Below are 11,393 nucleotides of genomic sequence, written 5' to 3'. Positions count from 1 at the left end.
ATCTTCCCATTTCGAGTGGTTTTTGACTAAGTTATGGGTTGGAATGCCCCGAATGATTATAAAAACTGGAAAGAGATTTGGGAGAGATATTGAGAGAGATTTTGTTTGTGACCTTTGCGAGTGTTTAACTTCGAAATGCAAGGTTTGAAAACCCCGTTTTGCCTTTTTATGAGCGTTATACGCCCCCGAAGGGTATGTATTAATGTTTTATCGAGCAGTTCCATCACTTACCCTGATTAGGGTTTTGATTTCCTGAACACGTGAAGACTCAAAGTGATACTTTGCATTAAGGTAGTGTGTTGTACAATAGTAAACCCAATGTAAACCTTAATATACAAGGGTTAATTTAGTTGATTGGTTTGACTTGTTGACTTTATTTGACTTTGACTTGACCAGAAAGTGACGGTTGTCACATCATCCCCCCATTAGAAGGAATTTCGTCCCGAAATTAGTGTTTTGACAGGGACCTCAGGCGTTTGGGAAGAGGTGTGGGTATTTTTGTTTCATCTGATCTTCGTGTTCCCAGGTGAACTCGGGTCCTCGTTTAGCGTTCCAACGGACCTTCACAATAGGGATGCGACTTTGTTTCATTCTCTTGATCTCTCGATCCATGATTTCTATCGGTTCTTCCACGAAATGGAGACTCTCGTTGATTTCAATATCATCAAGAGGAATAACGAGAGTCTCGTTGGACTAGCACTTCTTCAAGTTGGACACATGGAAGGTAGGATGTACATTTTTGAGTTCTTGCGGTAGCCAAAGCTTGTATGCTATCGGGCCAATCCTAGCGAGGATCTCGAATGGTCCGATGTATCTAGGGTTCAACTTTCCCCGCTTACCGAAACGTATCAAGCATTTCCAGGGTGAGACTTTTAACAACACTCGATCTCCAACCTAGAATTCCGAAGGCTTTCGCTTGTTATCGGCATAGCTTTTCTGTCTGTCTCTATAAGCCTTTAGTCGGTCTCGGATTTGGATAATCTTCTCTGTAGTTTCTCTTATGATCTCTGGGCTAGTGAGGATGTTTTTAGGGACTTGTCCCTTAGCTAGTTACGTGTCACCCACTTCAGCCCAGCACAGAGGTGATCTGCACTTGCGGCCGTAGAGGCCTTCGAAGGGTGCAACCTTGATGCTAGTGTGATAACTGTTATTGTACGAGAATTCGACAAGTGGTAAATGGGTATCCCAAGCTTTACCAAAGTCTATCACACACGCCCTAAGCATGTATTCTAGCGTATGAAATGGTCCTCTCACTTTTCCCGTCGGTTTGTGGGTGATAGGCCGTACTTATAACCAACCTAGTTCCCAAGGATTTCTGAAGTGGCTGCCAGAATCGTGAGGTAAATCGACTATCCCTGTTAGAGATAATGGACTTTGGCACCCCATGCAACCTCATGATTTCGTTGATGTACATCTTGGTCAGCTTCTCCATTTTGTCGGTCTCCTTCATCGGTAGGAAGTGTGCGGACTTGGTCAACCTGTCAACGATCACCCAAATGGTACCGAGGCCACTCATTGTGTTAGGCAGTTTGGTTATGAAGTCCATGGTTATTCGTTCTTACTTGCATTCGGGTATCGTAGGTTGATGTAGTAGACCCGACGACTTTTGGTACTCTACCTTAACTTTGGCGCAAGTCAGACACTTGCTCATGTAGGTAGGGATTTCGGCTTTCATGTTCGACCACCAGTAGAGTTTCTTCAGGTCCAGGTACATCTTGTCCGAAACGAGATGTACAATATTGAGTTACCACGAGCTTCGTCGTCCTTGACTTCTAGATTCTTATCTATTCCTCTTAACGCCTCACCTGTCACATTCTCAGGTTTCAAAGCTTCCAGCTGGGCCTCTTTGATTTGCATGGACAGGTGCGAATGGATTGTCATGGTTAATGACTTTACTCGACAACCCGAGTATTCTTTTCGACTTAAGGCGTCAGCTACTACGTTGGCCTTACCTGGGTGATAACGAATCTCACAGTCATAATCATTCAGTAGTTCTACCCACCGTCTCTGCCTTATGTTGAGTTCTTTTTGATTGAGGATGTGTTGAAGGCTTTTGTGATCGGTAAAGACAGTACACTTCGTTCCGTAAAAGTAGTGCCTCCAGATCTTTAGGGAGAATACCACTGCTCCCAACTCGAGGTCATGTGTGGTGTAGTTGAGCTCATGCGTTTTTAGTTGCCTCGATGCATAGGCAATGACCTTTCCTTGTTGCATTAACACACATCCAAGACCCGTGTTTGATGCGTCGCAGTAGACCACAAAGTCTTCGGTTCCTTCTCGTAGAGATAAAATTGGGGCGTTGCACAGGGCCTACTTTAGTGTTTGGAAAGCAGTTTCTTACTTCTCTCCCCAGATAAAAGTCACACCTTTTTGTGTCACACCCCAAAACTGGAATGGCGGAAAAGTTCGGGGGTGGAGGATGTCATGTTTAGTTTCACAAGACATGCATCATAGTAATCAAAGTAATAAACAACCATTTCATTAGAAAGAAAGTGCTTACAAAGTATGTGGTTCACATAACATAGACTACAAAGTAAATAACAAAACAAGACTTGAACCTTATACTTCTCCATCTTCCGAATCCCAGTGCGCATACCTGTCTACTGGTCTCCTGAGTATACAAGTTATTTTGAAAGCATAGATCAGCATTTAAGCTGGTGAGTTCATAAGATTTTAGTGAAGTAAGAAGTTGTAAGAAAGTTGTAGTAAGTTGTAAGTTCTGTTTAGAAAGTTCGCTTGTTCCTCCAGAAAACCCTATATTTCCTGCTTTGATGAAAGATAAGTAAAAATGACTCTACAATCCTTTCTATGAATGCTAAATGGATACAAGTTATATAAAACCCAGAGTAACCAAAGAATCGGTTGTGTGTATCTACCCTAAGCCCACAACCAAACAAGGAACAGGAAATGAGGCGGAAGGCACACATCCCATTGTTTGTTAGATCTTTGTTGTATATAACCCTGGTGTATTCACTTGGTACTCATGGAGTTAACTGTAATAGTTCCTTTATTTTTGATGAAAAGATTCTTTAAGAAAACCCTTATTTCTTTTAGTAAACATGGTAACCATAGTGGTTCCTTCTATAATCACTTAGTTTATACTAGCTATATATATAATCGAATATCAAATAGATAGTTAATTGTGTGAATCTTCCCTAAGCGCACAACCAAACAAGGAACAGGAAATGATGCGGAAAGCACACATTTAAGTACCTATCGGGTATTAATTATATATAAACCTGATGTATAAACTAAGGTATTATAGAGTTAACCACCTAAGGTCCTTTAAGTTTATACTGGTTTAATAAAATGGATTAAACCCTTTACTAGTAAGTTTCTAGTTTTGTCTACCAAATGTTCTATTTGAAAAGTATGTTTTGTACCAGAAAATGGTGCATTGAATTAGTGTCCTATGACCCGGACCATACCTGGTACTCCTTATGATTCTTGGTGTATACGTAATATATATAAAGCTAAGATCGAATAGATAGTAGGCTGGGTGAATCTGCTCTAAGCCCACAACTAAACAAGGAACAGGAAATGAAGTGGAAATCACATATCCTACTACCTGTTGGGTATTAATTATATATAACCATGAATGCATACACTAAGGAATCATAAAGTTAGCATTATAGGCCCCCTTTCTACTGAATGTACTAGACTCGATTGTTCTGTTTGTCATTTGTAAAATGTAAGTTTTCACTAGTTTATAACTATCTCGAATCGAAAATAGTTTGCATTAACTTTCAAGTGGAACTGTCACAATATGAAAATAATGGGAAAAATGTAAGTACACAGTTGTCTTTTGAATTGAAATCCTGACGTACTGATTACCTTAAAACATGTTTGTTTTATTAAGGTCATAATGTGATGGATAGTACCCATACTACTCGCTCTCCCTGCAAGAGATTTTGGGGACCAAACACGACTTCTGCAAACGGATTGCTAGGCCTGTAAATTCACATTAAAGTTATATAATCATGCATACCCAATTTACTATCACCTTTTGTTTAGAACAATGAGTTAGTGATTATTGGTATAGTTAGATCCTGTAGTGTTCCCCTGCTATAGCATTTATTATGTTCGTTCTGTTATAGTATCTTAGTATGTTCTTTCTGTTATCATGTATAGTGAATAGTATGTCTCTCTGATGTATTGTATCTACCTCCCTGTTTCTCTTTATAGTATGCTCTAGTATCTAGTATGAACTGAACCTCTAAACTATACCCCTTATAGTTTACTAGTGTCTTTACTTGAAATGTTGCTGAAAAGACTCATTTTAATACTAAGTTATGCTTGTACTTTAAAACGGAGTTTTGTTAAGCTATAAAGTAACATAACTTTAAAAGAGTTTTTGAAATGTTTTGATCACTTATAAAAGACATAAGCAATCTTTTGAAAGATGTTTATAACAAATATTTACACAATTATCATTGTGTTCAACTTGTATCCCCCCTTAAAAGCATTTAAAACAGTTTAAAGATTGATTACAGGGGTATGAACTCACCTTATGTGGGTGATTCAAACGAATATGTGCGTAAGGATGAGAAGTTCCACGAATGAATTCCCGAGACACAACGATTCCTAAATGACATATGGTGGCGTATATTGGCATAAATATAGGGTTTAGAAGCAACCAAATGCAAGGAAACACCTTAAGGGACTAGGAAACACTTTGACCAAGTGTTGGAATCATATGTGATTCATCTAAGGGGAGTGTACGACCACTTTGAGGAGTGTGCGGCCGCACACTCATGGTAATGAGTGCACAAAAGTGTATTCCAAAGGTAGGGAGGCTTGTGGGACAATTCCTCACCAAGTGTTGAAGTTAGAAATGCATTTTGAAGGCCCTTTAGGGGTGTTTTGTGGGGTGTACGGCCACACAAAGGTGTGCGGCCGCACACACCTTGTGTTCATGAGTTCTAGGCATTTTTAAGGTGTTAATATAGTGTTCTTAACAAGATCTAGGCATAGGGAAAGAGTACTTATGATATGGAGGCTCAAGAAGGCTCAAAATCACCAAGAACAAGTGTATGTTATTGGTGTTCTTGGTGAGATTTGAAGATCTAGCCAAAATATGATTTCCAATGGATGAAATCAGAGGGTGTTACTAGGTTAAAAGAATTAACAACAAATCAAGGGAATAACACTTACAATCTTGAAGATCTAGGATGAAAATCGGATGGTAGTTGAGAGAGAAGTCGAGTTTTTTGGCTTGGAAGGGTGAAAAGAGGTAAAGGAAAGCTAAGTCCCACCTATATACTTGAGGGTGTGCTGCCAGGAGAGGGGTGTGCGGCCACACACTCAAGTGTACAGTCATACACTCCTCATATTGGAGTGTAAGGCTTGTTTTCAGTACTAGAAGTGTATGCGACCCAATCCTATACTCAATGATTGAATGTACTGAGGTTTGAACCTTTAAATGGACTCTAAACAAGGCTAAATGATAGCAGAAATGAGTCTGCCACTCAGTTGAGTTGACTGGCTGGACTTTACAAGGCAAAATTTTTTGAGTTGTCACATTTTGGGTCAGGGTAGTAAGTTGTTTGGTAATCTTGGAGAAGTTTTGGATGAACCTCCGGTAGTAGCCAGCGAGGCCTATGAATTGACGAATTTCTGTAGGCGTCCTTGGTGCTGACCAGTTCTCGATCGCCTTGATTTTGGAGGGATCCACGTGTATCTCTTTCTCGCTAACCATATGACCGAGGAAGTCCATTTCTCGGATCCAAACACTTCGAAAATTTTGCATATAATTTCTCTGGACTTAGTGTCACCAATACTTGTCGTAGATGTTGGCTATGCTCTTCCTCACTCCTTGAATACACCAAGATGTCGTCTATGAATACAATCAAGAACTTGTCTAGGTAAGGCCGACACACCCGGTTCATTAGATCCATGAACACTGCGGGTGCGTTCGTTAACCCGAAGGGCATCACTACAAACTCTTAGTGACCGTACCGAGTCCTGAACGCCGTTTTAGGAACATCCTCCTCCTGGACCCGTAGTTGATGGTATCTCGACCTCAGATCGATATTTGAGAAGTAATATGCTCCTTGGAGTTGGTCAAATAGTTTGTCGATTTGGGGTAGAGGGTGTCGGTTTTTGATGGTAAGCTTATCTAGCTCGCGGTAGTCGATGCACATGCGGAACGATCCATCCTTCTTTTTCACAAATAGAACTGGTGCTCCCTAAGGTGAGAAGCTGGGTCGGATGAACCCCTTGCTCAACGGTTCGTTTAGTTGGCTAGATAGTTCTTGCATCTCGGCTAGCGCTAGGCGGTAAGGCGCTTTGGCTACGGGAGGTAGCTCCGGGAATTAGGTCGATTCGGAATTCAACTTGTCGTGCGGGTGGAACTCTGGGAAGGTCTTCTGGGAATACGTCAAGGAAATTACAGACCTCCGGGATGTCCTTGACGTTCTTCACCTCTTGTTTCTTATCCATAACATGGGCTAAGAAGGCGTGATATTCCTTTCAGAGATACTTTTGGGCTTTGGCGCAAGATATGTTTTGTAGGTTTGCACTAGGCTTGTTGCCGTAGACAATGAGAGTTTCGCCGCCAGGTAGATTAAGGCGAACGACCCTTTCATAACACGAAATGTCAGCACGATTTGAGCTTAACGAATCCATTCCGATGATGATGTCGAAGCTTTTTATTGAAACCGCCAATAGATCGATTTTGAATGAGTGATTGTCTAGATTGAGGGTACACCTTGAGTATATGTCGTTAGTGCTTTCTGTTTTTCCATTTTCCATTTCTACGATGTGTGTATCTTTTAGTGATTGGGGATTTTGTTTTAATTTTTTTTTGAATTTGTGGCAAACAAAACTCCTCTCCACTCCACTAACAAATAATATGCATGCATATGAGTTATTAAGGAGAAACGTACCGATAAACACCATGGAATCTTCCCTTTCTTCTCCCTGCCCTAAGGCCAATATCCTTCCGACACCGTCGGTGTTTGCGTTTTTTGATTTTGGGCAGTACCACTTGTAGTGCCCGGTTTTCTTGCAGCCGTAACAGGCTCGTCTTGCTCCGGCGTTGGTGACCGGGTTGGCTTGTTGGGCAGAAATGGGCGGTATGCCCCTTTTTGTTACAGGTGTTGCAGTAAATTTCTCGAAAAGGACCGTTGTGGTGAAAGTTTCACTTGTTGCACTTGGGAAGGGTTCCAACATATTGCCTCAGTGGTGCCGGAGTGGAAGGAGTAATGGCAGCATTGATGGTAACAATTTGTTTCTTCTTGGCAGGGTCCTATGCCAGTTGCTTCTTTTTATTGTTCCAGAACTTCCTCTTATTGTTCCCTCCTCTTGCTTGATTGGAGGCGGTTGTCACAGTGTTATGGCTGGCTCAATGATCAATGAGTTGTTGTCCAATCTCCTTGGAACTATCAAAGGTAGTTGGTCTTGAGGCTAACACGTTATTTTGAATCTGGGGAGAAAATCACCAGAGGTATCACTCCACCTTCATACATTCTGGAGTGACCATCGCTGGACAAAGGAGTGCTAGATCATTGAATCGGGCAATGTAAGCTGCAAGGTCAGAGCCCGTCATTTTGAGACTCCACAATTCTTGCTCTAATTTTTGCACTTCACCCCTTGGGCAATACTCCTTTAGCATCATATTTTTCAAGTCTTCCCAACTTATCGAATTAGCCACGACGAGTGTTAGTGATTTTACGAGGCCGTTCCACCAAGTAAGGGCCCTGCCGGTGAAAGTGCAAGCTGCGAATTTGACTTTGCTTGCTTCGGGACGTGCACAGATCTCGAAGACGGATTCGGTCTTCTCGAACCATTGCATCAAAGTGATGACACCCTCGCTTCCACTGAAAGGATTGGGTTTACCATTTGTGAAGTCCTTATATGAACATTATCTCAAACGCCCTGGGCTATCTCCTTAAGTGGAGTTATTAGTATCACTCCCCGTCCTCCTGGCACCGTCAGTGCTGATTTGGGATAAAGCAGTTGCCACTGTGGTCGTAACCGCAACCTAGAAAATAGCAGGATCATACTGGGGAGGCGGCGGTGGTGGATTTGTTTATGTTCTACCAACGTGTCTAGCAGACCTACGGGGTGGCATCTTTCTGCCATAGAGTTTAAAGACGAAATGTATGTAAGTCTTTTAGTAATGGTTATAAGTCGGGTGACGTAGAACTAGGTTAATAGTTTTCAAGTATAGTATTTCGCGACTTTCCAATGTTTGCAAACAATTCATAATATGAGTCTATATAAATAAACTTATGAATTTAGTAGTAATGACTCAAATGTAACCTTGTAATCTTTGTTCCATGCCTGATCCACTCATAAGACCACTCGATGTATACTAGTTGTGTGTAACTACAGTTTAATAGACCGTCGAACTTAATGAGTCTGCCATAAGTCCACAACCAGACAAGGAACAGGACCCAAGGCGGACTCACCGTTTCTAAGTTGACCGCCTCTTAATTACATATAACCTCGAGGTATATATTAAATAATCTCAGAGTTATCATAAGCAAATCGTTTGTAATGCTATGTTATGAATTCGGAGGTATACTCCCAATGAAATAAAATGCATGCCAATTTTCATTGATATAATTTAGTACATGTTCTCAGGAAAATTTGACCTTATAGAAGGTCTACATTATATCAATGTAACGGAAGCTTTCGACAGCACATAGACCCTTCAACTAGTGTAGCCATTTAGACACAGGGACAAACCAACTTGCAGGAAAGAGTAGTCCCCACACATACTCATAAACCTAATTTATAACAAAATATGAGTAGTGCAAGCACTACTCGAGGCGGTTGGTATCAGCTGGTCCCTTGCGGGCCTTGAGACGAGGTCGAGGCTCCATGAAGCTCCGCAATCCGGCGTTTGTCCGCGATTACTCTCTCCTCGAGAGCCGCATGCCTTTCCTGGTACTCCCTTACCTCCCCCTAAGCGGCAGTAAGGTCCTCGATGAGTTGGTCCATAGGATAGAAGTCTCTTTCCAAGTCCCTAGTACGTGCATCGGTGGCTTCTGCAACAACGTTGAGACCCCAAACTCGATCTGCCATTTCCTTATTCTGGTCCCCCAGGTTCGTAATTTGCTGGACCACGACAGGGAGGGCTCTATCAGTCGTTCCCCCATGATTGAGGTCATAGTAACCCCGTTGATCGCCAAATGGTGATCGTTGTCGTTGTTGACGGCTCCACCTCTCGATCACTGTTGCCCAACGGGGCTCAGGCCCGTTGTAGCCAAAACGGTTTGCAGGTACCCTGGCGATGTAAGGAGGGTTGATGACTTCCTCCTTCGGCTCCTCCTCTTCTTCTTCGTCAATTTCTTCTTCCTCTTCAGGGTCTTCCTTGGGCTCCTCCTCGAATATTTCCTCGGTATCCTCTTCCGGTTCTGCTTCTATCCAACCACCGTTTCCTTGGTTTGGAAAATAAGGGTCCCCTGGTAAATGAAATCCTGCCATGACGTCTGTACAAGAATAGGGGTGTAAGAGGCACATAATGAATCTAGAAATATTGTGTTTTAGTGCATAAAATGCTCCTATAGTATGTTAAATGTTTTGTTTGATTCTTAGAGCAATTCTTGTATGGGAGTTGGTAGGATGATAGACTTGTTGTCCACTATAACTATCCCCCGGCATATACTAGTCACTTCTCGGATGAATATAGTTGATCATGCTATATTCCTCCCAGACTTGATTGCATATCCCAAGGCATAATCACAGTGCACAACTCCTCTATTTTTAACTTTGCGTTTTCCTTAGACGTGACACTATACCGGTATGCATGTATGTACATATACTTTTTCATAAGAATAACGTTTTATTTTTAAAAGTATAATTGTATGGAAAACATTTAATCAGAGAATCTTAGTCCCTTTGTGTTTATAGTTTGTATATCTTATGTGGTTTGATATGCTATGTTCACTATAAACAATGCTCTGATACCAATCTGTCACACCCCCAAACCAAGGATGGCGGAAACGTCCGGGGGTGGCGGACTTCATGTATAGTATCACAACAACGAGTATAATAGTGCTCAAAGTAAGTACAACCGTAATAAATATAATTGAAAAAGTTACACCATAGTATGATTTTACATGTTTCAAATTCCACTACACTATGATGACAAAATGAAATGTTCGACGATTTAACGTCCCATCCTCAAAAGCTATTGATTTCATGTTTCACTGATTTTCTGAGAATACAAGTAATTTCGAAAAATTTTCAACAATTAAGTTGGTGAGTTCATAAGCTTTTGGATGTAGAGTTTGAAATCCTTTGTAAATTTAATGTATAGCCAAGAAAAATCCATTATTTTCCTTAATAAATGTTATGTAGTCTTAAATCCCAAGACCGAGTGTATGTATGTTTCGTACTTGTAACGATGTGTGCGGTTTTAAATAGATAAAACCCCATTTTTAAAGTAAAAATTCCCGTAAACTATAAGTGTCATTATCTCCCTATGTGAGTCGATATATTCTATAACAGAGATGCATGCTGCGACGTTCCTCAGGCGTCAGAATTGAAATGACATTTGTCACCCCCGATCGGCCGATCGGGCTGTCGTAAGCAGCATGGGTGTGGATTGTCAATCCCAATATAGATATATACACAATTATCATGCTCTCCCTACAAGAGACTCTGGTTATAACTATTTCAAGAATTTTAACCCGTACTCTAAGAGTACAATGAAGACGTGTCTCACAATTTATGATAAAGAGTTTACATGTAGTATGTGTGTAAAACCTTTTCTATGGTGGAATTGAAATCCCCATTTGTGTAGTATGTTTGAAATGTGAAATCCATAAACTATACCTATTATAATTTATCATGTGGTAAATGAAAACCCGTTTGTATTGAGAGTAAAACCTTTTCTGTGTAAGTAGTATGTTTAGCAAAGCATAACTATACTACTTATGTTTCATCTTGTATGTTTGTAATGATAAAGGACTCTTACAATTCAGTGAGTAATTTTTGTTATTTAAATGTAACTCAACAGAAAACACATGTAAAATATGAAGTCATCAAAGATAAACACTTTGCTCAACATGTTACAAAGTGTTATGAAAGTTGTAAGCTATTAACTAGTTTTTAACCTTTCTACACTGTTTTAGAAAAATCATACGAAGTCAAAAACTGAATCTGTAAACTCTGAGAGTTTAGAAAGTGTGTTTATTTTATTCATAATTTTTATTATGATTTTTAGAAGTCTCTAACTTGTGTGAAAATATTCATATTCACAGACTGGTCCGAATTCGTTTTTGAAAAGATAGCAGTTTTGTAAAAACTCACCTTAAGTGATTTCCTTAGATGAATGCTGAAGAAAAGAGGTTTCCGAGTTAAGAACACTTGGTAAATGCTTGGAGAGTTGAAGATATAAGAGCAAATATGGCGATATGTGTTATGAGAGATCCATAATT

Source organism: Lactuca serriola, chromosome 2, assembly GCF_051521515.1.
Source record: "Lactuca serriola cultivar US96UC23 chromosome 2, Lser_US96UC23_V15, whole genome shotgun sequence".
Classification (NCBI taxonomy): Eukaryota; Viridiplantae; Streptophyta; class Magnoliopsida; order Asterales; family Asteraceae; genus Lactuca; species Lactuca serriola.
This window is presented reverse-complemented; position numbering follows the sequence as displayed.